Source organism: Hyla sarda, unplaced genomic scaffold (assembly GCF_029499605.1).
Source record: "Hyla sarda isolate aHylSar1 unplaced genomic scaffold, aHylSar1.hap1 scaffold_432, whole genome shotgun sequence".
NCBI classification, from domain to species: domain Eukaryota; kingdom Metazoa; phylum Chordata; class Amphibia; order Anura; family Hylidae; genus Hyla; species Hyla sarda.
In genome coordinates, this window is record NW_026610447.1 from 161098 (window position 1) to 187356 (window position 26259).

The 26259-nt window shown below is 46.1% G+C and overlaps 12 non-coding genes across 12 annotated transcripts; all 12 read right to left on the reverse strand.

The window, feature by feature from the left end:
- Window positions 1–952: 952 nt before the first annotated feature.
- LOC130334322 (U2 spliceosomal RNA) lies at window positions 953–1143 on the reverse strand. Its single transcript, XR_008876146.1, has one exon. It is a non-coding gene; the product is annotated as a U2 spliceosomal RNA (small nuclear RNA).
- A 2100-nt stretch (window positions 1144–3243) lies between these two features.
- LOC130334323 (U2 spliceosomal RNA) lies at window positions 3244–3434 on the reverse strand. Its single transcript, XR_008876147.1, has one exon. It is a non-coding gene; the product is annotated as a U2 spliceosomal RNA (small nuclear RNA).
- Window positions 3435–5520: 2086 nt separating this feature from the next.
- LOC130334325 (U2 spliceosomal RNA) lies at window positions 5521–5711 on the reverse strand. Its single transcript, XR_008876149.1, has one exon. It is a non-coding gene; the product is annotated as a U2 spliceosomal RNA (small nuclear RNA).
- A 2076-nt stretch (window positions 5712–7787) lies between these two features.
- On the reverse strand, window positions 7788–7978 carry LOC130334326 (U2 spliceosomal RNA). Its single transcript, XR_008876150.1, has one exon. It is a non-coding gene; the product is annotated as a U2 spliceosomal RNA (small nuclear RNA).
- Window positions 7979–10068: 2090 nt separating this feature from the next.
- Window positions 10069–10259, reverse strand: LOC130334328 (U2 spliceosomal RNA). Its single transcript, XR_008876151.1, has one exon. It is a non-coding gene; the product is annotated as a U2 spliceosomal RNA (small nuclear RNA).
- Window positions 10260–12348: 2089 nt separating this feature from the next.
- On the reverse strand, window positions 12349–12539 carry LOC130334369 (U2 spliceosomal RNA). Its single transcript, XR_008876190.1, has one exon. It is a non-coding gene; the product is annotated as a U2 spliceosomal RNA (small nuclear RNA).
- Window positions 12540–14627: 2088 nt separating this feature from the next.
- Window positions 14628–14818, reverse strand: LOC130334329 (U2 spliceosomal RNA). The gene has a single exon (XR_008876152.1). It is a non-coding gene; the product is annotated as a U2 spliceosomal RNA (small nuclear RNA).
- Window positions 14819–16904: 2086 nt separating this feature from the next.
- On the reverse strand, window positions 16905–17095 carry LOC130334330 (U2 spliceosomal RNA). The gene has a single exon (XR_008876153.1). It is a non-coding gene; the product is annotated as a U2 spliceosomal RNA (small nuclear RNA).
- Window positions 17096–19184: 2089 nt separating this feature from the next.
- On the reverse strand, window positions 19185–19375 carry LOC130334331 (U2 spliceosomal RNA). Its single transcript, XR_008876154.1, has one exon. It is a non-coding gene; the product is annotated as a U2 spliceosomal RNA (small nuclear RNA).
- Window positions 19376–21467: 2092 nt separating this feature from the next.
- LOC130334332 (U2 spliceosomal RNA) lies at window positions 21468–21658 on the reverse strand. The gene has a single exon (XR_008876155.1). It is a non-coding gene; the product is annotated as a U2 spliceosomal RNA (small nuclear RNA).
- Window positions 21659–23748: 2090 nt separating this feature from the next.
- LOC130334333 (U2 spliceosomal RNA) lies at window positions 23749–23939 on the reverse strand. Its single transcript, XR_008876157.1, has one exon. It is a non-coding gene; the product is annotated as a U2 spliceosomal RNA (small nuclear RNA).
- A 2088-nt stretch (window positions 23940–26027) lies between these two features.
- Window positions 26028–26218, reverse strand: LOC130334334 (U2 spliceosomal RNA). The gene has a single exon (XR_008876158.1). It is a non-coding gene; the product is annotated as a U2 spliceosomal RNA (small nuclear RNA).
- Window positions 26219–26259: the final 41 nt, after the last annotated feature.

The window sequence follows — 26259 nt, forward strand, 5'->3', positions numbered from 1 at the left end:
CTAAGGATTTATACTGATTTTTCCTGTCTGAATTTGTCGCACAGAAAGTTGCAGGCCAAATATGTGTGACATTTCTGCGACTTTAGCTTCTAGAGCATTTTTACAACATTATACATAGGTGCTGAATACATAAAAAGCGACTGTTCAGCGACAGACAAGTCGCATCGGCTGAAAGTAGGCCAGAATGTCAGTCCATGTTGGAGCAGGTTTAGATACAGTCTAAAGCATAGATCTCAAAGTCTGTGCACAGAATTTAGCAAGGGCCTCGCACCTTCTGATGCATCAGGTAGGTGCACAATAGCATAGCCTAACCCTCTGTACTTTGGTCTATATTGATGCGGGACATAGACAGCCAGCTGATGACCAATCCATTAGTGCAATGGATGGCTGGAAGCATTTGTCTTTGCCTTTGCAATACCACAGAAGCAATGCATGGTCAATGTACAGCAATGACACACCTGTGTGAACAGCCAGGAGACCCCCCCCCCCATGTTATGTTACATAGTTACATAGTTAGTACGGTCGAAAAAAGACATATGTCCATCACGTTCAACCAGGGAATTAAGGGGTAGGGGTGTGGCGCGATATTGGGGAAGGGATGAGATTTTATATTTCTTCATAAGCATTAATCTTATTTTGTCAATTAGGAACATTCAGCACCCACCCGCTATCAAGGCAGCTGCCTATCATGTCATGCCCTACCTGCACAGGTGTGCTGGCTACTCAAATGATCCAATTAAGGAGGCCATTTAGTCAGCAGCAGCAGAAGTCCTGTGCCTGGACGCTCCAACAGGGGCCAGACACAAGCAGAAGCAGAAGCAGCAGAAGCAGCAGCAGCACCACCTTTTGTTTTTTGGCTGCAGCAGCAGCAAGGCCCACAGGGCTGGCTAGCTGGCTAGCCAGCAAGCAGGTAGCAATGAAAGTAGGAATCTTTCTTTTTAACCCTGTAAGGGGGTGGTGCACTGTACCCGAAGATACTGCCATATCGGGTCAATGCATAGGGCGACGGAAGCAAGCTTCGAAATCGGCCCCCGTTCTCAAAAATCCATTTAATATATGGTCCCCAGATAGGGGACGTATCAGATATTAAACTGATAAGAACAGATACTACACTTGATCTTAGCCAAAAGGCCGAGAAGCGATAACCGTGAAAGGGGCGGGCCCAACAAGGTCCCCTTCATGGGCACTATCACTGCTTGCTGTCAGGGAGGCTGCCAGACAATTTTCCATGCACACTCTGGGCTGGGGGGCAGTCAACCACCAGTACACACAGCAGAACCTAAACCCATACCATTATTGCTAAGCAGCAAGACAGGGGCCCATTGCACTCCCACGGGGCCTTTTTAAATGCAATCCATAACCCGGATTTGCCAGGAACCCTTCTTACTCCTCCTACTTGCATGTGACACTGGGCTTAGGATCTGCATAGGAAACACACACACAAGCACACACCTACCTTTGTTGCCTGCAGATGCCTCCTTGGCTGTCCCCAAACGGTATCAAACCAACACCCACGGGAAGCTGTAAGCATAGAGGACATGCCTGCACCCCATTGGACTTACCTGTGTGGGTTAAATCCGGGTTATTTGACAACCTATGGCGGTGATGGTTCTGCTCAGGCAGAGCAGTGCTGATGCTCCTCATAAAGCTGTCGCTGCTGTGAAGGTTCTAGGTGACATCACAAATCCCTTTGGTTACATACACAACAAAGCTGGGTTGTTGTTGTTTACACTCTGCAAGGCCTGTGGAAGTGAGTGACATCATAGCACTGTAGTTCTGAGGGTTCAAGATGGATGCAACAATCTCCTGTTGCTTCTATGAAGGCCGTAATAGACGACATCACCAAACAGCTCCATAGTCACATACACAGCAAAGGAGAGATGTTGTTTACACCTAGTGATGTCAGTGGTATTGAGTGACATCACAGCACAGTGCTAAGGCTCCTGGGCCTGGACACAGCAGCGGCTGCAATATCTCAACGGAGAATACGTTTATATCTATGTGTGTGTGTGCGCATATATATATATATATATATATATATATATATATATATATATATATATATATATATATTTCTCCGCCGAAATCACTTTTAAACCCATTTCCACCTTTTTTTCCCTTCTCTTCCTCTTACTTTTTTTTCACGTTTTTTTACGTTTTTCTCCTTTTCGCCTCTTTTCTGGGCGTATTATTCTTCTTTTTCTTCTTTTTTTTCGTCTAATGCATACCCCATCAGTGCAGCAATGCTTATTCAATACCGCCAGCAGATGGAGACACTGGGGGATAATTTTCTAAGGATTTATACTGATTTTTCCTGTCTGAATTTGTCGCACAGAAAGTTGCAGGCCAAATATGTGTGACATTTCTGCGACTTTAGCTTCTAGAGCATTTTTACAACATTATACATAGGTGCTGAATACATAAAAAGCGACTGTTCAGCGACAGACAAGTCGCATCGGCTGAAAGTAGGCCAGAATGTCAGCCCATGTTGGAGCAGGTTTAGATACAGTCTAAAGCATAGATCTCAAAGTCTGTGCACAGAATTTAGCAAGGGCCTCGCACCTTCTGATGCATCAGGTAGGTGCACAATAGCATAGCCTAACCCTCTGTACTTTGGTCTATATTGATGCGGGACATAGACAGCCAGCTGATGACCAATCCATTAGTGCAATGGATGGCTGGAAGCATTTGTCTTTGCCTTTGCAATACCACAGAAGCAATGCATGGTCAATGTACAGCAATGACACACCTGTGTGAACAGCCAGGAGACCCCCCCCCCCATGTTATGTTACATAGTTACATAGTTAGTACGGTCGAAAAAAGACATATGTCCATCACGTTCAACCAGGGAATTAAGGGGTAGGGGTGTGGCGCGATATTGGGGAAGGGATGAGATTTTATATTTCTTCATAAGCATTAATCTTATTTTGTCAATTAGGAACATTCAGCACCCACCCGCTATCAAGGCAGCTGCCTATCATGTCATGCCCTACCTGCACAGGTGTGCTGGCTACTCAAATGATCCAATTAAGGAGGCCATTTAGTCAGCAGCAGCAGAAGTCCTGTGCCTGGACGCTCCAACAGGGGCCAGACACAAGCAGAAGCAGAAGCAGCAGAAGCAGCAGCAGCACCACCTTTTGTTTTTTGGCTGCAGCAGCAGCAAGGCCCACAGGGCTGGCTAGCTGGCTAGCCAGCAAGCAGGTAGCAATGAAAGTAGGAATCTTTCTTTTTAACCCTGTAAGGGGGTGGTGCACTGTACCCGAAGATACTGCCATATCGGGTCAATGCATAGGGCGACGGAAGCAAGCTTCGAAATCGGCCCCCGTTCTCAAAAATCCATTTAATATATGGTCCCCAGATAGGGGACGTATCAGATATTAAACTGATAAGAACAGATACTACACTTGATCTTAGCCAAAAGGCCGAGAAGCGATAACCGTGAAAGGGGCGGGCCCAACAAGGTCCCCTTCATGGGCACTATCACTGCTTGCTGTCAGGGAGGCTGCCAGACAATTTTCCATGCACACTCTGGGCTGGGGGGCAGTCAACCACCAGTACACACAGCAGAACCTAAACCCATACCATTATTGCTAAGCAGCAAGACAGGGGCCCATTGCACTCCCACGGGGCCTTTTTAAATGCAATCCATAACCCGGATTTGCCAGGAACCCTTCTTACTCCTCCTACTTGCATGTGACACTGGGCTTAGGATCTGCATAGGAAACACACACACAAGCACACACCTACCTTTGTTGCCTGCAGATGCCTCCTTGGCTGTCCCCAAACGGTATCAAACCAACACCCACGGGAAGCTGTAAGCATAGAGGACATGCCTGCACCCCATTGGACTTACCTGTGTGGGTTAAATCCGGGTTATTTGACAACCTATGGCGGTGATGGTTCTGCTCAGGCAGAGCAGTGCTGATGCTCCTCATAAAGCTGTCGCTGCTGTGAAGGTTCTAGGTGACATCACAAATCCCTTTGGTTACATACACAACAAAGCTGGGTTGTTGTTGTTTACACTCTGCAAGGCCTGTGGAAGTGAGTGACATCATAGCACTGTAGTTCTGAGGGTTCAAGATGGATGCAACAATCTCCTGTTGCTTCTATGAAGGCCGTAATAGACGACATCACCAAACAGCTCCATAGTCACATACACAGCAAAGGAGAGATGTTGTTTACACCTAGTGATGTCAGTGGTATTGAGTGACATCACAGCACAGTGCTAAGGCTCCTGGGCCTGGACACAGCAGCGGCTGCAATATCTCAACGGAGAATACGTTTATATCTATGTGTGTGTGTGCGCATATATATATATATATATATATATATATATATATATATATATTTCTCCGCCGAAATCACTTTTAAACCCATTTCCACCTTTTTTTCCCTTCTCTTCCTCTTACTTTTTTTTCACGTTTTTTTACGTTTTTCTCCTTTTCGCCTCTTTTCTGGGCGTATTATTCTTCTTTTTCTTCTTTTTTTTCGTCTAATGCATACCCCATCAGTGCAGCAATGCTTATTCAATACCGCCAGCAGATGGAGACACTGGGGGATAATTTTCTAAGGATTTATACTGATTTTTCCTGTCTGAATTTGTCGCACAGAAAGTTGCAGGCCAAATATGTGTGACATTTCTGCGACTTTAGCTTCTAGAGCATTTTTACAACATTATACATAGGTGCTGAATACATAAAAAGCGACTGTTCAGCGACAGACAAGTCGCATCGGCTGAAAGTAGGCCAGAATGTCAGTCCATGTTGGAGCAGGTTTAGATACAGTCTAAAGCATAGATCTCAAAGTCTGTGCACAGAATTTAGCAAGGGCCTCGCACCTTCTGATGCATCAGGTAGGTGCACAATAGCATAGCCTAACCCTCTGTACTTTGGTCTATATTGATGCGGGACATAGACAGCCAGCTGATGACCAATCCATTAGTGCAATGGATGGCTGGAAGCATTTGTCTTTGCCTTTGCAATACCACAGAAGCAATGCATGGTCAATGTACAGCAATGACACACCTGTGTGAACAGCCAGGAGACCCCCCCCCCCCCATGTTATGTTACATAGTTACATAGTTAGTACGGTCGAAAAAAGACATATGTCCATCACGTTCAACCAGGGAATTAAGGGGTAGGGGTGTGGCGCGATATTGGGGAAGGGATGAGATTTTATATTTCTTCATAAGCATTAATCTTATTTTGTCAATTAGGAACATTCAGCACCCACCCGCTATCAAGGCAGCTGCCTATCATGTCATGCCCTACCTGCACAGGTGTGCTGGCTACTCAAATGATCCAATTAAGGAGGCCATTTAGTCAGCAGCAGCAGAAGTCCTGTGCCTGGACGCTCCAACAGGGGCCAGACACAAGCAGAAGCAGAAGCAGCAGAAGCAGCAGCAGCACCACCTTTTGTTTTTTGGCTGCAGCAGCAGCAAGGCCCACAGGGCTGGCTAGCTGGCTAGCCAGCAAGCAGGTAGCAATGAAAGTAGGAATCTTTCTTTTTAACCCTGTAAGGGGGTGGTGCACTGTACCCGAAGATACTGCCATATCGGGTCAATGCATAGGGCGACGGAAGCAAGCTTCGAAATCGGCCCCCGTTCTCAAAAATCCATTTAATATATGGTCCCCAGATAGGGGACGTATCAGATATTAAACTGATAAGAACAGATACTACACTTGATCTTAGCCAAAAGGCCGAGAAGCGATAACCGTGAAAGGGGCGGGCCCAACAAGGTCCCCTTCATGGGCACTATCACTGCTTGCTGTCAGGGAGGCTGCCAGACAATTTTCCATGCACACTCTGGGCTGGGGGGCAGTCAACCACCAGTACACACAGCAGAACCTAAACCCATACCATTATTGCTAAGCAGCAAGACAGGGGCCCATTGCACTCCCACGGGGCCTTTTTAAATGCAATCCATAACCCGGATTTGCCAGGAACCCTTCTTACTCCTCCTACTTGCATGTGACACTGGGCTTAGGATCTGCATAGGAAACACACACACAAGCACACACCTACCTTTGTTGCCTGCAGATGCCTCCTTGGCTGTCCCCAAACGGTATCAAACCAACACCCACGGGAAGCTGTAAGCATAGAGGACATGCCTGCACCCCATTGGACTTACCTGTGTGGGTTAAATCCGGGTTATTTGACAACCTATGGCGGTGATGGTTCTGCTCAGGCAGAGCAGTGCTGATGCTCCTCATAAAGCTGTCGCTGCTGTGAAGGTTCTAGGTGACATCACAAATCCCTTTGGTTACATACACAACAAAGCTGGGTTGTTGTTGTTTACACTTTGCAAGGCCTGTGGAAGTGAGTGACATCATAGCACTGTAGTTCTGAGGGTTCAAGATGGATGCAACAATCTCCTGTTGCTTCTATGAAGGCCGTAATAGACGACATCACCAAACAGCTCCATAGTCACATACACAGCAAAGGAGAGATGTTGTTTACACCTAGTGATGTCAGTGGTATTGAGTGACATCACAGCACAGTGCTAAGGCTCCTGGGCCTGGACACAGCAGCGGCTGCAATATCTCAACGGAGAATACGTTTATATCTATGTGTGTGTGTGCGCATATATATATATATATATATATATATATATATATATATATATATATATTTCTCCGCCGAAATCACTTTTAAACCCATTTCCACCTTTTTTTCCCTTCTCTTCCTCTTACTTTTTTTTCACGTTTTTTTACGTTTTTCTCCTTTTCGCCTCTTTTCTGGGCGTATTATTCTTCTTTTTCTTCTTTTTTTTCGTCTAATGCATACCCCATCAGTGCAGCAATGCTTATTCAATACCGCCAGCAGATGGAGACACTGGGGGATAATTTTCTAAGGATTTATACTGATTTTTCCTGTCTGAATTTGTCGCACAGAAAGTTGCAGGCCAAATATGTGTGACATTTCTGCGACTTTAGCTTCTAGAGCATTTTTACAACATTATACATAGGTGCTGAATACATAAAAAGCGACTGTTCAGCGACAGACAAGTCGCATCGGCTGAAAGTAGGCCAGAATGTCAGTCCATGTTGGAGCAGGTTTAGATACAGTCTAAAGCATAGATCTCAAAGTCTGTGCACAGAATTTAGCAAGGGCCTCGCACCTTCTGATGCATCAGGTAGGTGCACAATAGCATAGCCTAACCCTCTGTACTTTGGTCTATATTGATGCGGGACATAGACAGCCAGCTGATGACCAATCCATTAGTGCAATGGATGGCTGGAAGCATTTGTCTTTGCCTTTGCAATACCACAGAAGCAATGCATGGTCAATGTACAGCAATGACACACCTGTGTGAACAGCCAGGAGACCCCCCCCCCCCATGTTATGTTACATAGTTACATAGTTAGTACGGTCGAAAAAAGACATATGTCCATCACGTTCAACCAGGGAATTAAGGGGTAGGGGTGTGGCGCGATATTGGGGAAGGGATGAGATTTTATATTTCTTCATAAGCATTAATCTTATTTTGTCAATTAGGAACATTCAGCACCCACCCGCTATCAAGGCAGCTGCCTATCATGTCATGCCCTACCTGCACAGGTGTGCTGGCTACTCAAATGATCCAATTAAGGAGGCCATTTAGTCAGCAGCAGCAGAAGTCCTGTGCCTGGACGCTCCAACAGGGGCCAGACACAAGCAGAAGCAGAAGCAGCAGAACCTTTTGTTTTTTGGCTGCAGCAGCAGCAAGGCCCACAGGGCTGGCTAGCTGGCTAGCCAGCAAGCAGGTAGCAATGAAAGTAGGAATCTTTCTTTTTAACCCTGTAAGGGGGTGGTGCACTGTACCCGAAGATACTGCCATATCGGGTCAATGCATAGGGCGACGGAAGCAAGCTTCGAAATCGGCCCCCGTTCTCAAAAATCCATTTAATATATGGTCCCCAGATAGGGGACGTATCAGATATTAAACTGATAAGAACAGATACTACACTTGATCTTAGCCAAAAGGCCGAGAAGCGATAACCGTGAAAGGGGCGGGCCCAACAAGGTCCCCTTCATGGGCACTATCACTGCTTGCTGTCAGGGAGGCTGCCAGACAATTTTCCATGCACACTCTGGGCTGGGGGGCAGTCAACCACCAGTACACACAGCAGAACCTAAACCCATACCATTATTGCTAAGCAGCAAGACAGGGGCCCATTGCACTCCCACGGGGCCTTTTTAAATGCAATCCATAACCCGGATTTGCCAGGAACCCTTCTTACTCCTCCTACTTGCATGTGACACTGGGCTTAGGATCTGCATAGGAAACACACACACAAGCACACACCTACCTTTGTTGCCTGCAGATGCCTCCTTGGCTGTCCCCAAACGGTATCAAACCAACACCCACGGGAAGCTGTAAGCATAGAGGACATGCCTGCACCCCATTGGACTTACCTGTGTGGGTTAAATCCGGGTTATTTGACAACCTATGGCGGTGATGGTTCTGCTCAGGCAGAGCAGTGCTGATGCTCCTCATAAAGCTGTCGCTGCTGTGAAGGTTCTAGGTGACATCACAAATCCCTTTGGTTACATACACAACAAAGCTGGGTTGTTGTTGTTTACACTCTGCAAGGCCTGTGGAAGTGAGTGACATCATAGCACTGTAGTTCTGAGGGTTCAAGATGGATGCAACAATCTCCTGTTGCTTCTATGAAGGCCGTAATAGACGACATCACCAAACAGCTCCATAGTCACATACACAGCAAAGGAGAGATGTTGTTTACACCTAGTGATGTCAGTGGTATTGAGTGACATCACAGCACAGTGCTAAGGCTCCTGGGCCTGGACACAGCAGCGGCTGCAATATCTCAACGGAGAATACGTTTATATCTATGTGTGTGTGTGCGCATATATATATATATATATATATATATATATATATATATATATATATATTTCTCCGCCGAAATCACTTTTAAACCCATTTCCACCTTTTTTTCCCTTCTCTTCCTCTTACTTTTTTTTCACGTTTTTTTACGTTTTTCTCCTTTTCGCCTCTTTTCTGGGCGTATTATTCTTCTTTTTCTTCTTTTTTTTCGTCTAATGCATACCCCATCAGTGCAGCAATGCTTATTCAATACCGCCAGCAGATGGAGACACTGGGGGATAATTTTCTAAGGATTTATACTGATTTTTCCTGTCTGAATTTGTCGCACAGAAAGTTGCAGGCCAAATATGTGTGACATTTCTGCGACTTTAGCTTCTAGAGCATTTTTACAACATTATACATAGGTGCTGAATACATAAAAAGCGACTGTTCAGCGACAGACAAGTCGCATCGGCTGAAAGTAGGCCAGAATGTCAGTCCATGTTGGAGCAGGTTTAGATACAGTCTAAAGCATAGATCTCAAAGTCTGTGCACAGAATTTAGCAAGGGCCTCGCACCTTCTGATGCATCAGGTAGGTGCACAATAGCATAGCCTAACCCTCTGTACTTTGGTCTATATTGATGCGGGACATAGACAGCCAGCTGATGACCAATCCATTAGTGCAATGGATGGCTGGAAGCATTTGTCTTTGCCTTTGCAATACCACAGAAGCAATGCATGGTCAATGTACAGCAATGACACACCTGTGTGAACAGCCAGGAGACCCCCCCCCCCATGTTATGTTACATAGTTACATAGTTAGTACGGTCGAAAAAAGACATATGTCCATCACGTTCAACCAGGGAATTAAGGGGTAGGGGTGTGGCGCGATATTGGGGAAGGGATGAGATTTTATATTTCTTCATAAGCATTAATCTTATTTTGTCAATTAGGAACATTCAGCACCCACCCGCTATCAAGGCAGCTGCCTATCATGTCATGCCCTACCTGCACAGGTGTGCTGGCTACTCAAATGATCCAATTAAGGAGGCCATTTAGTCAGCAGCAGCAGAAGTCCTGTGCCTGGACGCTCCAACAGGGGCCAGACACAAGCAGAAGCAGAAGCAGCAGAAGCAGCAGCAGCACCACCTTTTGTTTTTTGGCTGCAGCAGCAGCAAGGCCCACAGGGCTGGCTAGCTGGCTAGCCAGCAAGCAGGTAGCAATGAAAGTAGGAATCTTTCTTTTTAACCCTGTAAGGGGGTGGTGCACTGTACCCGAAGATACTGCCATATCGGGTCAATGCATAGGGCGACGGAAGCAAGCTTCGAAATCGGCCCCCGTTCTCAAAAATCCATTTAATATATGGTCCCCAGATAGGGGACGTATCAGATATTAAACTGATAAGAACAGATACTACACTTGATCTTAGCCAAAAGGCCGAGAAGCGATAACCGTGAAAGGGGCGGGCCCAACAAGGTCCCCTTCATGGGCACTATCACTGCTTGCTGTCAGGGAGGCTGCCAGACAATTTTCCATGCACACTCTGGGCTGGGGGGCAGTCAACCACCAGTACACACAGCAGAACCTAAACCCATACCATTATTGCTAAGCAGCAAGACAGGGGCCCATTGCACTCCCACGGGGCCTTTTTAAATGCAATCCATAACCCGGATTTGCCAGGAACCCTTCTTACTCCTCCTACTTGCATGTGACACTGGGCTTAGGATCTGCATAGGAAACACACACACAAGCACACACCTACCTTTGTTGCCTGCAGATGCCTCCTTGGCTGTCCCCAAACGGTATCAAACCAACACCCACGGGAAGCTGTAAGCATAGAGGACATGCCTGCACCCCATTGGACTTACCTGTGTGGGTTAAATCCGGGTTATTTGACAACCTATGGCGGTGATGGTTCTGCTCAGGCAGAGCAGTGCTGATGCTCCTCATAAAGCTGTCGCTGCTGTGAAGGTTCTAGGTGACATCACAAATCCCTTTGGTTACATACACAACAAAGCTGGGTTGTTGTTGTTTACACTCTGCAAGGCCTGTGGAAGTGAGTGACATCATAGCACTGTAGTTCTGAGGGTTCAAGATGGATGCAACAATCTCCTGTTGCTTCTATGAAGGCCGTAATAGACGACATCACCAAACAGCTCCATAGTCACATACACAGCAAAGGAGAGATGTTGTTTACACCTAGTGATGTCAGTGGTATTGAGTGACATCACAGCACAGTGCTAAGGCTCCTGGGCCTGGACACAGCAGCGGCTGCAATATCTCAACGGAGAATACGTTTATATCTATGTGTGTGTGTGCGCATATATATATATATATATATATATATATATATATATATATATTTCTCCGCCGAAATCACTTTTAAACCCATTTCCACCTTTTTTTCCCTTCTCTTCCTCTTACTTTTTTTTCACGTTTTTTTACGTTTTTCTCCTTTTCGCCTCTTTTCTGGGCGTATTATTCTTCTTTTTCTTCTTTTTTTTCGTCTAATGCATACCCCATCAGTGCAGCAATGCTTATTCAATACCGCCAGCAGATGGAGACACTGGGGGATAATTTTCTAAGGATTTATACTGATTTTTCCTGTCTGAATTTGTCGCACAGAAAGTTGCAGGCCAAATATGTGTGACATTTCTGCGACTTTAGCTTCTAGAGCATTTTTACAACATTATACATAGGTGCTGAATACATAAAAAGCGACTGTTCAGCGACAGACAAGTCGCATCGGCTGAAAGTAGGCCAGAATGTCAGTCCATGTTGGAGCAGGTTTAGATACAGTCTAAAGCATAGATCTCAAAGTCTGTGCACAGAATTTAGCAAGGGCCTCGCACCTTCTGATGCATCAGGTAGGTGCACAATAGCATAGCCTAACCCTCTGTACTTTGGTCTATATTGATGCGGGACATAGACAGCCAGCTGATGACCAATCCATTAGTGCAATGGATGGCTGGAAGCATTTGTCTTTGCCTTTGCAATACCACAGAAGCAATGCATGGTCAATGTACAGCAATGACACACCTGTGTGAACAGCCAGGAGACCCCCCCCCCCCATGTTATGTTACATAGTTACATAGTTAGTACGGTCGAAAAAAGACATATGTCCATCACGTTCAACCAGGGAATTAAGGGGTAGGGGTGTGGCGCGATATTGGGGAAGGGATGAGATTTTATATTTCTTCATAAGCATTAATCTTATTTTGTCAATTAGGAACATTCAGCACCCACCCGCTATCAAGGCAGCTGCCTATCATGTCATGCCCTACCTGCACAGGTGTGCTGGCTACTCAAATGATCCAATTAAGGAGGCCATTTAGTCAGCAGCAGCAGAAGTCCTGTGCCTGGACGCTCCAACAGGGGCCAGACACAAGCAGAAGCAGAAGCAGCAGAAGCAGCAGCAGCACCACCTTTTGTTTTTTGGCTGCAGCAGCAGCAAGGCCCACAGGGCTGGCTAGCTGGCTAGCCAGCAAGCAGGTAGCAATGAAAGTAGGAATCTTTCTTTTTAACCCTGTAAGGGGGTGGTGCACTCACTGTACCCGAAGATACTGCCATATCGGGTCAATGCATAGGGCGACGGAAGCAAGCTTCGAAATCGGCCCCCGTTCTCAAAAATCCATTTAATATATGGTCCCCAGATAGGGGACGTATCAGATATTAAACTGATAAGAACAGATACTACACTTGATCTTAGCCAAAAGGCCGAGAAGCGATAACCGTGAAAGGGGCGGGCCCAACAAGGTCCCCTTCATGGGCACTATCACTGCTTGCTGTCAGGGAGGCTGCCAGACAATTTTCCATGCACACTCTGGGCTGGGGGGCAGTCAACCACCAGTACACACAGCAGAACCTAAACCCATACCATTATTGCTAAGCAGCAAGACAGGGGCCCATTGCACTCCCACGGGGCCTTTTTAAATGCAATCCATAACCCGGATTTGCCAGGAACCCTTCTTACTCCTCCTACTTGCATGTGACACTGGGCTTAGGATCTGCATAGGAAACACACACACAAGCACACACCTACCTTTGTTGCCTGCAGATGCCTCCTTGGCTGTCCCCAAACGGTATCAAACCAACACCCACGGGAAGCTGTAAGCATAGAGGACATGCCTGCACCCCATTGGACTTACCTGTGTGGGTTAAATCCGGGTTATTTGACAACCTATGGCGGTGATGGTTCTGCTCAGGCAGAGCAGTGCTGATGCTCCTCATAAAGCTGTCGCTGCTGTGAAGGTTCTAGGTGACATCACAAATCCCTTTGGTTACATACACAACAAAGCTGGGTTGTTGTTGTTTACACTCTGCAAGGCCTGTGGAAGTGAGTGACATCATAGCACTGTAGTTCTGAGGGTTCAAGATGGATGCAACAATCTCCTGTTGCTTCTATGAAGGCCGTAATAGACGACATCACCAAACAGCTCCATAGTCACATACACAGCAAAGGAGAGATGTTGTTTACACCTAGTGATGTCAGTGGTATTGAGTGACATCACAGCACAGTGCTAAGGCTCCTGGGCCTGGACACAGCAGCGGCTGCAATATCTCAACGGAGAATACGTTTATATCTATGTGTGTGTGTGCGCATATATATATATATATATATATATATATATATATATATATATATATTTCTCCGCCGAAATCACTTTTAAACCCATTTCCACCTTTTTTTCCCTTCTCTTCCTCTTACTTTTTTTTCACGTTTTTTTACGTTTTTCTCCTTTTCGCCTCTTTTCTGGGCGTATTATTCTTCTTTTTCTTCTTTTTTTTCGTCTAATGCATACCCCATCAGTGCAGCAATGCTTATTCAATACCGCCAGCAGATGGAGACACTGGGGGATAATTTTCTAAGGATTTATACTGATTTTTCCTGTCTGAATTTGTCGCACAGAAAGTTGCAGGCCAAATATGTGTGACATTTCTGCGACTTTAGCTTCTAGAGCATTTTTACAACATTATACATAGGTGCTGAATACATAAAAAGCGACTGTTCAGCGACAGACAAGTCGCATCGGCTGAAAGTAGGCCAGAATGTCAGTCCATGTTGGAGCAGGTTTAGATACAGTCTAAAGCATAGATCTCAAAGTCTGTGCACAGAATTTAGCAAGGGCCTCGCACCTTCTGATGCATCAGGTAGGTGCACAATAGCATAGCCTAACCCTCTGTACTTTGGTCTATATTGATGCGGGACATAGACAGCCAGCTGATGACCAATCCATTAGTGCAATGGATGGCTGGAAGCATTTGTCTTTGCCTTTGCAATACCACAGAAGCAATGCATGGTCAATGTACAGCAATGACACACCTGTGTGAACAGCCAGGAGACCCCCCCCCCCATGTTATGTTACATAGTTACATAGTTAGTACGGTCGAAAAAAGACATATGTCCATCACGTTCAACCAGGGAATTAAGGGGTAGGGGTGTGGCGCGATATTGGGGAAGGGATGAGATTTTATATTTCTTCATAAGCATTAATCTTATTTTGTCAATTAGGAACATTCAGCACCCACCCGCTATCAAGGCAGCTGCCTATCATGTCATGCCCTACCTGCACAGGTGTGCTGGCTACTCAAATGATCCAATTAAGGAGGCCATTTAGTCAGCAGCAGCAGAAGTCCTGTGCCTGGACGCTCCAACAGGGGCCAGACACAAGCAGAAGCAGAAGCAGCAGAAGCAGCAGCAGCACCACCTTTTGTTTTTTGGCTGCAGCAGCAGCAAGGCCCACAGGGCTGGCTAGCTGGCTAGCCAGCAAGCAGGTAGCAATGAAAGTAGGAATCTTTCTTTTTAACCCTGTAAGGGGGTGGTGCACTGTACCCGAAGATACTGCCATATCGGGTCAATGCATAGGGCGACGGAAGCAAGCTTCGAAATCGGCCCCCGTTCTCAAAAATCCATTTAATATATGGTCCCCAGATAGGGGACGTATCAGATATTAAACTGATAAGAACAGATACTACACTTGATCTTAGCCAAAAGGCCGAGAAGCGATAACCGTGAAAGGGGCGGGCCCAACAAGGTCCCCTTCATGGGCACTATCACTGCTTGCTGTCAGGGAGGCTGCCAGACAATTTTCCATGCACACTCTGGGCTGGGGGGCAGTCAACCACCAGTACACACAGCAGAACCTAAACCCATACCATTATTGCTAAGCAGCAAGACAGGGGCCCATTGCACTCCCACGGGGCCTTTTTAAATGCAATCCATAACCCGGATTTGCCAGGAACCCTTCTTACTCCTCCTACTTGCATGTGACACTGGGCTTAGGATCTGCATAGGAAACACACACACAAGCACACACCTACCTTTGTTGCCTGCAGATGCCTCCTTGGCTGTCCCCAAACGGTATCAAACCAACACCCACGGGAAGCTGTAAGCATAGAGGACATGCCTGCACCCCATTGGACTTACCTGTGTGGGTTAAATCCGGGTTATTTGACAACCTATGGCGGTGATGGTTCTGCTCAGGCAGAGCAGTGCTGATGCTCCTCATAAAGCTGTCGCTGCTGTGAAGGTTCTAGGTGACATCACAAATCCCTTTGGTTACATACACAACAAAGCTGGGTTGTTGTTGTTTACACTCTGCAAGGCCTGTGGAAGTGAGTGACATCATAGCACTGTAGTTCTGAGGGTTCAAGATGGATGCAACAATCTCCTGTTGCTTCTATGAAGGCCGTAATAGACGACATCACCAAACAGCTCCATAGTCACATACACAGCAAAGGAGAGATGTTGTTTACACCTAGTGATGTCAGTGGTATTGAGTGACATCACAGCACAGTGCTAAGGCTCCTGGGCCTGGACACAGCAGCGGCTGCAATATCTCAACGGAGAATACGTTTATATCTATGTGTGTGTGTGCGCATATATATATATATATATATATATATATATATATATATATATATTTCTCCGCCGAAATCACTTTTAAACCCATTTCCACCTTTTTTTCCCTTCTCTTCCTCTTACTTTTTTTTCACGTTTTTTTACGTTTTTCTCCTTTTCGCCTCTTTTCTGGGCGTATTATTCTTCTTTTTCTTCTTTTTTTTCGTCTAATGCATACCCCATCAGTGCAGCAATGCTTATTCAATACCGCCAGCAGATGGAGACACTGGGGGATAATTTTCTAAGGATTTATACTGATTTTTCCTGTCTGAATTTGTCGCACAGAAAGTTGCAGGCCAAATATGTGTGACATTTCTGCGACTTTAGCTTCTAGAGCATTTTTACAACATTATACATAGGTGCTGAATACATAAAAAGCGACTGTTCAGCGACAGACAAGTCGCATCGGCTGAAAGTAGGCCAGAATGTCAGTCCATGTTGGAGCAGGTTTAGATACAGTCTAAAGCATAGATCTCAAAGTCTGTGCACAGAATTTAGCAAGGGCCTCGCACCTTCTGATGCATCAGGTAGGTGCACAATAGCATAGCCTAACCCTCTGTACTTTGGTCTATATTGATGCGGGACATAGACAGCCAGCTGATGACCAATCCATTAGTGCAATGGATGGCTGGAAGCATTTGTCTTTGCCTTTGCAATACCACAGAAGCAATGCATGGTCAATGTACAGCAATGACACACCTGTGTGAACAGCCAGGAGACCCCCCCCCCCATGTTATGTTACATAGTTACATAGTTAGTACGGTCGAAAAAAGACATATGTCCATCACGTTCAACCAGGGAATTAAGGGGTAGGGGTGTGGCGCGATATTGGGGAAGGGATGAGATTTTATATTTCTTCATAAGCATTAATCTTATTTTGTCAATTAGGAACATTCAGCACCCACCCGCTATCAAGGCAGCTGCCTATCATGTCATGCCCTACCTGCACAGGTGTGCTGGCTACTCAAATGATCCAATTAAGGAGGCCATTTAGTCAGCAGCAGCAGAAGTCCTGTGCCTGGACGCTCCAACAGGGGCCAGACACAAGCAGAAGCAGAAGCAGCAGAAGCAGCAGCAGCACCACCTTTTGTTTTTTGGCTGCAGCAGCAGCAAGGCCCACAGGGCTGGCTAGCTGGCTAGCCAGCAAGCAGGTAGCAATGAAAGTAGGAATCTTTCTTTTTAACCCTGTAAGGGGGTGGTGCACTGTACCCGAAGATACTGCCATATCGGGTCAATGCATAGGGCGACGGAAGCAAGCTTCGAAATCGGCCCCCGTTCTCAAAAATCCATTTAATATATGGTCCCCAGATAGGGGACGTATCAGATATTAAACTGATAAGAACAGATACTACACTTGATCTTAGCCAAAAGGCCGAGAAGCGATAACCGTGAAAGGGGCGGGCCCAACAAGGTCCCCTTCATGGGCACTATCACTGCTTGCTGTCAGGGAGGCTGCCAGACAATTTTCCATGCACACTCTGGGCTGGGGGGCAGTCAACCACCAGTACACACAGCAGAACCTAAACCCATACCATTATTGCTAAGCAGCAAGACAGGGGCCCATTGCACTCCCACGGGGCCTTTTTAAATGCAATCCATAACCCGGATTTGCCAGGAACCCTTCTTACTCCTCCTACTTGCATGTGACACTGGGCTTAGGATCTGCATAGGAAACACACACACAAGCACACACCTACCTTTGTTGCCTGCAGATGCCTCCTTGGCTGTCCCCAAACGGTATCAAACCAACACCCACGGGAAGCTGTAAGCATAGAGGACATGCCTGCACCCCATTGGACTTACCTGTGTGGGTTAAATCCGGGTTATTTGACAACCTATGGCGGTGATGGTTCTGCTCAGGCAGAGCAGTGCTGATGCTCCTCATAAAGCTGTCGCTGCTGTGAAGGTTCTAGGTGACATCACAAATCCCTTTGGTTACATACACAACAAAGCTGGGTTGTTGTTGTTTACACTCTGCAAGGCCTGTGGAAGTGAGTGACATCATAGCACTGTAGTTCTGAGGGTTCAAGATGGATGCAACAATCTCCTGTTGCTTCTATGAAGGCCGTAATAGACGACATCACCAAACAGCTCCATAGTCACATACACAGCAAAGGAGAGATGTTGTTTACACCTAGTGATGTCAGTGGTATTGAGTGACATCACAGCACAGTGCTAAGGCTCCTGGGCCTGGACACAGCAGCGGCTGCAATATCTCAACGGAGAATACGTTTATATCTATGTGTGTGTGTGCGCATATATATATATATATATATATATATATATATATATATATATATATTTCTCCGCCGAAATCACTTTTAAACCCATTTCCACCTTTTTTTCCCTTCTCTTCCTCTTACTTTTTTTTCACGTTTTTTTACGTTTTTCTCCTTTTCGCCTCTTTTCTGGGCGTATTATTCTTCTTTTTCTTCTTTTTTTTCGTCTAATGCATACCCCATCAGTGCAGCAATGCTTATTCAATACCGCCAGCAGATGGAGACACTGGGGGATAATTTTCTAAGGATTTATACTGATTTTTCCTGTCTGAATTTGTCGCACAGAAAGTTGCAGGCCAAATATGTGTGACATTTCTGCGACTTTAGCTTCTAGAGCATTTTTACAACATTATACATAGGTGCTGAATACATAAAAAGCGACTGTTCAGCGACAGACAAGTCGCATCGGCTGAAAGTAGGCCAGAATGTCAGTCCATGTTGGAGCAGGTTTAGATACAGTCTAAAGCATAGATCTCAAAGTCTGTGCACAGAATTTAGCAAGGGCCTCGCACCTTCTGATGCATCAGGTAGGTGCACAATAGCATAGCCTAACCCTCTGTACTTTGGTCTATATTGATGCGGGACATAGACAGCCAGCTGATGACCAATCCATTAGTGCAATGGATGGCTGGAAGCATTTGTCTTTGCCTTTGCAATACCACAGAAGCAATGCATGGTCAATGTACAGCAATGACACACCTGTGTGAACAGCCAGGAGACCCCCCCCCCCCATGTTATGTTACATAGTTACATAGTTAGTACGGTCGAAAAAAGACATATGTCCATCACGTTCAACCAGGGAATTAAGGGGTAGGGGTGTGGCGCGATATTGGGGAAGGGATGAGATTTTATATTTCTTCATAAGCATTAATCTTATTTTGTCAATTAGGAACATTCAGCACCCACCCGCTATCAAGGCAGCTGCCTATCATGTCATGCCCTACCTGCACAGGTGTGCTGGCTACTCAAATGATCCAATTAAGGAGGCCATTTAGTCAGCAGCAGCAGAAGTCCTGTGCCTAGACGCTCCAACAGGGGCCAGACACAAGCAGAAGCAGAAGCAGCAGAAGCAGCAGCAGCACCACCTTTTGTTTTTTGGCTGCAGCAGCAGCAAGGCCCACAGGGCTGGCTAGCTGGCTAGCCAGCAAGCAGGTAGCAATGAAAGTAGGAATCTTTCTTTTTAACCCTGTAAGGGGGTGGTGCACTGTACCCGAAGATACTGCCATATCGGGTCAATGCATAGGGCGACGGAAGCAAGCTTCGAAATCGGCCCCCGTTCTCAAAAATCCATTTAATATATGGTCCCCAGATAGGGGACGTATCAGATATTAAACTGATAAGAACAGATACTACACTTGATCTTAGCCAAAAGGCCGAGAAGCGATAACCGTGAAAGGGGCGGGCCCAACAAGGTCCCCTTCATGGGCACTATCACTGCTTGCTGTCAGGGAGGCTGCCAGACAATTTTCCATGCACACTCTGGGCTGGGGGGCAGTCAACCACCAGTACACACAGCAGAACCTAAACCCATACCATTATTGCTAAGCAGCAAGACAGGGGCCCATTGCACTCCCACGGGGCCTTTTTAAATGCAATCCATAACCCGGATTTGCCAGGAACCCTTCTTACTCCTCCTACTTGCATGTGACACTGGGCTTAGGATCTGCATAGGAAACACACACACAAGCACACACCTACCTTTGTTGCCTGCAGATGCCTCCTTGGCTGTCCCCAAACGGTATCAAACCAACACCCACGGGAAGCTGTAAGCATAGAGGACATGCCTGCACCCCATTGGACTTACCTGTGTGGGTTAAATCCGGGTTATTTGACAACCTATGGCGGTGATGGTTCTGCTCAGGCAGAGCAGTGCTGATGCTCCTCATAAAGCTGTCGCTGCTGTGAAGGTTCTAGGTGACATCACAAATCCCTTTGGTTACATACACAACAAAGCTGGGTTGTTGTTGTTTACACTCTGCAAGGCCTGTGGAAGTGAGTGACATCATAGCACTGTAGTTCTGAGGGTTCAAGATGGATGCAACAATCTCCTGTTGCTTCTATGAAGGCCGTAATAGACGACATCACCAAACAGCTCCATAGTCACATACACAGCAAAGGAGAGATGTTGTTTACACCTAGTGATGTCAGTGGTATTGAGTGACATCACAGCACAGTGCTAAGGCTCCTGGGCCTGGACACAGCAGCGGCTGCAATATCTCAACGGAGAATACGTTTATATCTATGTGTGTGTGTGCGCATATATATATATATATATATATATATATATATATATATATATATATATATTCTCCGCCGAAATCACTTTTAAACCCATTTCCACCTTTTTTTCCCTTCTCTTCCTCTTACTTTTTTTTCACGTTTTTTTACGTTTTTCTCCTTTTCGCCTCTTTTCTGGGCGTATTATTCTTCTTTTTCTTCTTTTTTTTCGTCTAATGCATACCCCATCAGTGCAGCAATGCTTATTCAATACCGCCAGCAGATGGAGACACTGGGGGATAATTTTCTAAGGATTTATACTGATTTTTCCTGTCTGAATTTGTCGCACAGAAAGTTGCAGGCCAAATATGTGTGACATTTCTGCGACTTTAGCTTCTAGAGCATTTTTACAACATTATACATAGGTGCTGAATACATAAAAAGCGACTGTTCAGCGACAGACAAGTCGCATCGGCTGAAAGTAGGCCAGAATGTCAGTCCATGTTGGAGCAGGTTTAGATACAGTCTAAAGCATAGATCTCAAAGTCTGTGCACAGAATTTAGCAAGGGCCTCGCACCTTCTGATGCATCAGGTAGGTGCACAATAGCATAGCCTAACCCTCTGTACTTTGGTCTATATTGATGCGGGACATAGACAGCCAGCTGATGACCAATCCATTAGTGCAATGGATGGCTGGAAGCATTTGTCTTTGCCTTTGCAATACCACAGAAGCAATGCATGGTCAATGTACAGCAATGACACACCTGTGTGAACAGCCAGGAGACCCCCCCCCCCCATGTTATGTTACATAGTTACATAGTTAGTACGGTCGAAAAAAGACATATGTCCATCACGTTCAACCAGGGAATTAAGGGGTAGGGGTGTGGCGCGATATTGGGGAAGGGATGAGATTTTATATTTCTTCATAAGCATTAATCTTATTTTGTCAATTAGGAACATTCAGCACCCACCCGCTATCAAGGCAGCTGCCTATCATGTCATGCCCTACCTGCACAGGTGTGCTGGCTACTCAAATGATCCAATTAAGGAGGCCATTTAGTCAGCAGCAGCAGAAGTCCTGTGCCTGGACGCTCCAACAGGGGCCAGACACAAGCAGAAGCAGAAGCAGCAGAAGCAGCAGCAGCACCACCTTTTGTTTTTTGGCTGCAGCAGCAGCAAGGCCCACAGGGCTGGCTAGCTGGCTAGCCAGCAAGCAGGTAGCAATGAAAGTAGGAATCTTTCTTTTTAACCCTGTAAGGGGGTGGTGCACTGTACCCGAAGATACTGCCATATCGGGTCAATGCATAGGGCGACGGAAGCAAGCTTCGAAATCGGCCCCCGTTCTCAAAAATCCATTTAATATATGGTCCCCAGATAGGGGACGTATCAGATATTAAACTGATAAGAACAGATACTACACTTGATCTTAGCCAAAAGGCCGAGAAGCGATAACCGTGAAAGGGGCGGGCCCAACAAGGTCCCCTTCATGGGCACTATCACTGCTTGCTGTCAGGGAGGCTGCCAGACAATTTTCCATGCACACTCTGGGCTGGGGGGCAGTCAACCACCAGTACACACAGCAGAACCTAAACCCATACCATTATTGCTAAGCAGCAAGACAGGGGCCCATTGCACTCCCACGGGGCCTTTTTAAATGCAATCCATAACCCGGATTTGCCAGGAACCCTTCTTACTCCTCCTACTTGCATGTGACACTGGGCTTAGGATCTGCATAGGAAACACACACACAAGCACACACCTACCTTTGTTGCCTGCAGATGCCTCCTTGGCTGTCCCCAAACGGTATCAAACCAACACCCACGGGAAGCTGTAAGCATAGAGGACATGCCTGCACCCCATTGGACTTACCTGTGTGGGTTAAATCCGGGTTATTTGACAACCTATGGCGGTGATGGTTCTGCTCAGGCAGAGCAGTGCTGATGCTCCTCATAAAGCTGTCGCTGCTGTGAAGGTTCTAGGTGACATCACAAATCCCTTTGGTTACATACACAACAAAGCTGGGTTGTTGTTGTTTACACTCTGCAAGGCCTGTGGAAGTGAGTGACATCATAGCACTGTAGTTCTGAGGGTTCAAGATGGATGCAACAATCTCCTGTTGCTTCTATGAAGGCCGTAATAGACGACATCACCAAACAGCTCCATAGTCACATACACAGCAAAGGAGAGATGTTGTTTACACCTAGTGATGTCAGTGGTATTGAGTGACATCACAGCACAGTGCTAAGGCTCCTGGGCCTGGACACAGCAGCGGCTGCAATATCTCAACGGAGAATACGTTTATATCTATGTGTGTGTGTGCGCATATATATATATATATATATATATATATATATATATATATATATATTTCTCCGCCGAAATCACTTTTAAACCCATTTCCACCTTTTTTTCCCTTCTCTTCCTCTTACTTTTTTTTCACGTTTTTTTACGTTTTTCTCCTTTTCGCCTCTTTTCTGGGCGTATTATTCTTCTTTTTCTTCTTTTTTTTCGTCTAATGCATACCCCATCAGTGCAGCAATGCTTATTCAATACCGCCAGCAGATGGAGACACTGGGGGATAATTTTCTAAGGATTTATACTGATTTTTCCTGTCTGAATTTGTCGCACAGAAAGTTGCAGGCCAAATATGTGTGACATTTCTGCGACTTTAGCTTCTAGAGCATTTTTACAACATTATACATAGGTGCTGAATACATAAAAAGCGACTGTTCAGCGACAGACAAGTCGCATCGGCTGAAAGTAGGCCAGAATGTCAGTCCATGTTGGAGCAGGTTTAGATACAGTCTAAAGCATAGATCTCAAAGTCTGTGCACAGAATTTAGCAAGGGCCTCGCACCTTCTGATGCATCAGGTAGGTGCACAATAGCATAGCCTAACCCTCTGTACTTTGGTCTATATTGATGCGGGACATAGACAGCCAGCTGATGACCAATCCATTAGTGCAATGGATGGCTGGAAGCATTTGTCTTTGCCTTTGCAATACCACAGAAGCAATGCATGGTCAATGTACAGCAATGACACACCTGTGTGAACAGCCAGGAGACCCCCCCCCCCCCATGTTATGTTACATAGTTACATAGTTAGTACGGTCGAAAAAAGACATATGTCCATCACGTTCAACCAGGGAATTAAGGGGTAGGGGTGTGGCGCGATATTGGGGAAGGGATGAGATTTTATATTTCTTCATAAGCATTAATCTTATTTTGTCAATTAGGAACATTCAGCACCCACCCGCTATCAAGGCAGCTGCCTATCATGTCATGCCCTACCTGCACAGGTGTGCTGGCTACTCAAATGATCCAATTAAGGAGGCCATTTAGTCAGCAGCAGCAGAAGTCCTGTGCCTGGACGCTCCAACAGGGGCCAGACACAAGCAGAAGCAGAAGCAGCAGAAGCAGCAGCAGCACCACCTTTTGTTTTTTGGCTGCAGCAGCAGCAAGGCCCACAGGGCTGGCTAGCTGGCTAGCCAGCAAGCAGGTAGCAATGAAAGTAGGAATCTTTCTTTTTAACCCTGTAAGGGGGTGGTGCACTGTACCCGAAGATACTGCCATATCGGGTCAATGCATAGGGCGACGGAAGCAAGCTTCGAAATCGGCCCCCGTTCTCAAAAATCCATTTAATATATGGTCCCCAGATAGGGGACGTATCAGATATTAAACTGATAAGAACAGATACTACACTTGATCTTAGCCAAAAGGCCGAGAAGCGATAACCGTGAAAGGGGCGGGCCCAACAAGGTCCCCTTCATGGGCACTATCACTGCTTGCTGTCAGGGAGGCTGCCAGACAATTTTCCATGCACACTCTGGGCTGGGGGGCAGTCAACCACCAGTACACACAGCAGAACCTAAACCCATACCATTATTGCTAAGCAGCAAGACAGGGGCCCATTGCACTCCCACGGGGCCTTTTTAAATGCAATCCATAACCCGGATTTGCCAGGAACCCTTCTTACTCCTCCTACTTGCATGTGACACTGGGCTTAGGATCTGCATAGGAAACACACACACAAGCACACACCTACCTTTGTTGCCTGCAGATGCCTCCTTGGCTGTCCCCAAACGGTATCAAACCAACACCCACGGGAAGCTGTAAGCATAGAGGACATGCCTGCACCCCATTGGACTTACCTGTGTGGGTTAAATCCGGGTTATTTGACAACCTATGGCGGTGATGGTTCTGCTCAGGCAGAGCAGTGCTGATGCTCCTCATAAAGCTGTCGCTGCTGTGAAGGTTCTAGGTGACATCACAAATCCCTTTGGTTACATACACAACAAAGCTGGGTTGTTGTTGTTTACACTCTGCAAGGCCTGTGGAAGTGAGTGACATCATAGCACTGTAGTTCTGAGGGTTCAAGATGGATGCAACAATCTCCTGTTGCTTCTATGAAGGCCGTAATAGACGACATCACCAAACAGCTCCATAGTCACATACACAGCAAAGGAGAGATGTTGTTTACACCTAGTGATGTCAGTGGTATTGAGTGACATCACAGCACAGTGCTAAGGCTCCTGGGCCTGGACACAGCAGCGGCTGCAATATCTCAACGGAGAATACGTTTATATCTATGTGTGTGTGTGCGCATATATATATATATATATATATATATATATATATATATATATATATTCTCCGCCGAAATCACTTTTAAACCCATTTCCACCTTTTTTTCCCTTCTCTTCCTCTTACTTTTTTTTCACGTTTTTTTACGTTTTTCTCCTTTTCGCCTCTTTTCTGGGCGTATTATTCTTCTTTTTCTTCTTTTTTTTCGTCTAATGCATACCCCATCAGTGCAGCAATGCTTATTCAATACCGCCAGCAGATGGAGACACTGGGGGATAATTTTCTAAGGATTTATACTGATTTTTCCTGTCTGAATTTGTCGCACAGAAAGTTGCAGGCCAAATATGTGTGACATTTCTGCGACTTTAGCTTCTAGAGCATTTTTACAACATTATACATAGGTGCTGAATACATAAAAAGCGACTGTTCAGCGACAGACAAGTCGCATCGGCTGAAAGTAGGCCAGAATGTCAGTCCATGTTGGAGCAGGTTTAGATACAGTCTAAAGCATAGATCTCAAAGTCTGTGCACAGAATTTAGCAAGGGCCTCGCACCTTCTGATGCATCAGGTAGGTGCACAATAGCATAGCCTAACCCTCTGTACTTTGGTCTATATTGATGCGGGACATAGACAGCCAGCTGATGACCAATCCATTAGTGCAATGGATGGCTGGAAGCATTTGTCTTTGCCTTTGCAATACCACAGAAGCAATGCATGGTCAATGTACAGCAATGACACACCTGTGTGAACAGCCAGGAGACCCCCCCCCCCCATGTTATGTTACATAGTTACATAGTTAGTACGGTCGAAAAAAGACATATGTCCATCACGTTCAACCAGGGAATTAAGGGGTAGGGGTGTGGCGCGATATTGGGGAAGGGATGAGATTTTATATTTCTTCATAAGCATTAATCTTATTTTGTCAATTAGGAACATTCAGCACCCACCCGCTATCAAGGCAGCTGCCTATCATGTCATGCCCTACCTGCACAGGTGTGCTGGCTACTCAAATGATCCAATTAAGGAGGCCATTTAGTCAGCAGCAGCAGAAGTCCTGTGCCTGGACGCTCCAACAGGGGCCAGACACAAGCAGAAGCAGAAGCAGCAGAAGCAGCAGCAGCACCACCTTTTGTTTTTTGGCTGCAGCAGCAGCAAGGCCCACAGGGCTGGCTAGCTGGCTAGCCAGCAAGCAGGTAGCAATGAAAGTAGGAATCTTTCTTTTTAACCCTGTAAGGGGGTGGTGCACTGTACCCGAAGATACTGCCATATCGGGTCAATGCATAGGGCGACGGAAGCAAGCTTCGAAATCGGCCCCCGTTCTCAAAAATCCATTTAATATATGGTCCCCAGATAGGGGACGTATCAGATATTAAACTGATAAGAACAGATACTACACTTGATCTTAGCCAAAAGGCCGAGAAGCGATAACCGTGAAAGGGGCGGGCCCAACAAGGTCCCCTTCATGGG